Source organism: Schistocerca americana, chromosome 2, assembly GCF_021461395.2.
Source record: "Schistocerca americana isolate TAMUIC-IGC-003095 chromosome 2, iqSchAmer2.1, whole genome shotgun sequence".
Taxonomy (NCBI): domain Eukaryota; kingdom Metazoa; phylum Arthropoda; class Insecta; order Orthoptera; family Acrididae; genus Schistocerca; species Schistocerca americana.
The window spans coordinates 80,737,711-80,741,152 of record NC_060120.1 but is presented as its reverse complement, the minus strand read 5'-3'; the positions used below and the strand labels follow the sequence as shown (position 1 = coordinate 80,741,152).

The 3,442-nt window shown below is 42.7% G+C and overlaps 1 pseudogene; it reads left to right on the top strand.

The window, feature by feature from the left end:
• Window positions 1-3,110: 3,110 nt before the first annotated feature.
• LOC124597095 lies at window positions 3,111-3,228 on the top strand (annotated as a pseudogene).
• The last annotated feature ends 214 nt before the right edge of the window (window positions 3,229-3,442 follow it).

Below are 3,442 nucleotides of genomic sequence, written 5' to 3'. Positions count from 1 at the left end.
CATCTACCACAAGCCTTTGTATTTCCTGTCTTTTACTGCATGATTACTCCCCAGCCTTAGCTACCTCACTCACTCCATAACTGTCTTCATTTTCTCACCCACATTACCACATAGTGTAGATGACACTTTTACCTTTTCTTTGAAAATTTGACTCACCCACAATACCACACAGGGTAGAAGATGCTTTTACTTTTTCATCGAAAATTTGATTACCATCCCCATCATACAGGGTTATGTTTATATCTGACTTATGCCCACTATCATCCACAAATTCAGTTGCAATTATGTCTATCTGCTCATTTAAAACGTTGAATGCTCTTGCCTTGTCATTAACAATATTGTCTCCCTGTTGTCCATTTTCTTCCAATATGTCATCTTTCAACCCATTATGACTCATTTTGAATCAATTTATATACAACAGTTTTTTATCACTAAGATTTTTCATAATGCAATAAGTTGTGTCCTGCTGCTGTGACTGACATCTCAGTTCATTGCCTGCCAGGCTGCTACAAGTTGTAATTCCATCATTGAGGCACACTATTTTTCCCGGTTAGCTATGCCTGCCTACGCACTGGCTGGCAAGTGCTATACTCGATGCCTACTTCCACAGAACCCACTTGCCAATTACCTGCTGTTGTCCTTTGCTACTGTGCCCAAGAAACCCACACACAGACTGGCTGTTGCACCTCTCTGTTTAATGGTAGCTGCCTCAAATCTGATATTTTGAAATAATTGAATTTCGCAGTCTGTAAAGTGCCTTTTTACTGTCCTTGACAAAATTCTGATGCCACACGTATCACACAGTCACTTTGTTAAAATCACTGTACTGTAAACCATTCTTGAGTTCACAGTTCAACCACACGCATTGTTCAAAGCTTTTAGGAAGTGAGTTCTTGTCTATTGTGCCCAACACAATATCCGTCACCTGAAGGGCACTACTTGTGATGTACCTGGTCATATATTGGCTTCTAGTTCCTCAGTAGCAGCGATCATGATGAAAAATTGGCTGTAAATATGGGCGGGTACAGCACTATATATGCCTAATAACAGTTGATACACGGACATGGTTTCACAGTTTTTACTTCCATGAACATCAGACAACCCCCCACCCCCCCACCATCACCCCCTTGAAGTAGTTATGGACAGTTCATGTCTTAATTACATAGTTAAGTCTCATTTACTATGTATGCACATACTGCACTTTCTAATTGTATGATAATAGTCACTGTGCAGTATAACCAAACCAGCCATCAAAAGACTCATTCAGATGAACAATATGTGTGGCACTTTTATATTAAAGTTAATCAGCAATCATTGTTAATTGTTGCACTTCATTGTCCATCTTTTTATTCACAACAACACATCACTGCAGCATTATACACCACTGGCCATTAAAATTGCTACACCAAGAAGAAATGCAGATGATAAATTGGTATTCATTGGACAAATATATTATACTAGAACTGACATATGATTACATTTTCACACAATTTGGGTGCATAGATCCTGAGAAATCAGTACCCAGAACAACCACCTCTGGCCGTAATACACCTGGGCATTGAATCAAACAGAGCTCGGATGGCGCGTACAGGTACAGCAGCCCATGCAGCTTCAACATGGTACCACAGTTCATCAAGAGTAGTGACTGGCATATTGTGACAAGCCAGTTGCTCGGCCACCATTGACCAGACGTTTTCAATTGTTGAGAGATCTGGAGAACGTGCTGGCCAGGGCAGCAGTCGAACATTTTCTGTAGCCAGAAAGGCCCGTACAGGACCTGCAACATGCGATCATGCATTGTCCTGCTGAAATGTAGGGTTTCACAGGGATCGAATGAAGGTTAGAGCTACGGGTCATAACACATCTGAAATGTAACGTCCACTGTTCAAAGTGCCGTCAATGCGAACAAGAGGTGACTGAGACATGTAACCAGTGGCGCCCCATACCATCAAGCCGGGTGATACGCCAGTATGGCGATGACAAATACATGCTTCCAATGTGCGTTCACCGCGATGTCACCAAACATGGATGTGACCATCATAATGCTGTAAACAGAACCTGGATTCATCAGAAAAAATGACGTTTTGCCATTCGTGCAGCCAGGTTTGTCATTGAGTACACCATCGCAGGCACTCCTGTCTGTGATGCAGCGTCAAAGGTAGCCACAGCCATGGTCTCCAAGCTGATAGTCCACGCTGCTGCAAACATCATCAAACTGTTCATGCAAATGGTTGTTGTCTTGCAAATGTCACCATCTGTTGACTCAGGGATCACGACATGGCTGCATGATCCGTTACAGCCATGCGGATAAGATGCCTGTCATCTCGACTGCAACTGATACGAGGCCATTGGGATCCAGCACGCCATTCCGTATTACCCTCCTGAACCCACCGATTCCATATTCTGCTAGCAGTCATTGGATCTCAACCAACGCGAGCAGCAATGTCGATACGATAAACCATAGTCACGACAGGCTACAACCCAACCTTTATCAAAGTTGGAAACATGATGGTACGCATTTCTCCTCCTTACACGAGGCATCCAACAACGTTTCACCAGGCAACACCAGTCAACTGCTGTTTGTGTATGAGAAATTGGTTGGAAACTTTCCTCATGTCAGCACATTGTAGGTGTCGCCACTGGTGCCAACCTTGTGTGAATGCTCTGAAAAGCTAATCATTTGCATATCACAGCATTTTCTTCCTGTCAGTTAAATTTCGCATCTGTAGCACATCATGTTCAAGGTGTAGCAATTTTAATGGCCTGTAGTGTATTATTGCTGTTTTGACTGACATGGTTTCCATGCTCGAAATCCTGACAGACTAACTTTTTTTTTTGCCTTTGCCTCAGGCTCAGTGCTTATATAGTTTTGAAAAAATGGCTACTACAGTTTTCACACTGTTAAATACATAATTTCAGTCATCTACAATTATTATTTTACATCTCAAATTAATCAAGTAGTGCAGAAAAATTGGTTTTGGTCTTAACTTTATGTTACAATACAAATGTTAACTGAAATAAGCCCTCATGATGACAAAAAATCAATGATAGTTAAATAAACAATATCATTCATAAAAGGGTTAATTACCCAAAACCTAATTGTTGATATCGCCAATGGCCTTGCCGCAGTGGTAACACCGGTTCCCGTCAGATCACCAAAGATAAGTGCTGTAGGGCTGGGCTAGCACTTGGATGGGTGACCATCAGATGTGCCAGTCGCTGTTCGCAAGCAGGGCGTACTCAACCCTTGTGACACAAACTGAGGAGCTACTTGACTGAGAAGTAGCAGTTCCAGTCTCAGAAACTCACATACGCCCGGGAGAGCTGTGTGCTGGCCGCACACCACTCCATATCCACATCCAGTGACCCCTATGAGCTGAGGATGACATGACGGCTGGTTGATACCATTGGGCCTTCATGGCCTGTTCAGGAGAAGTTTAGC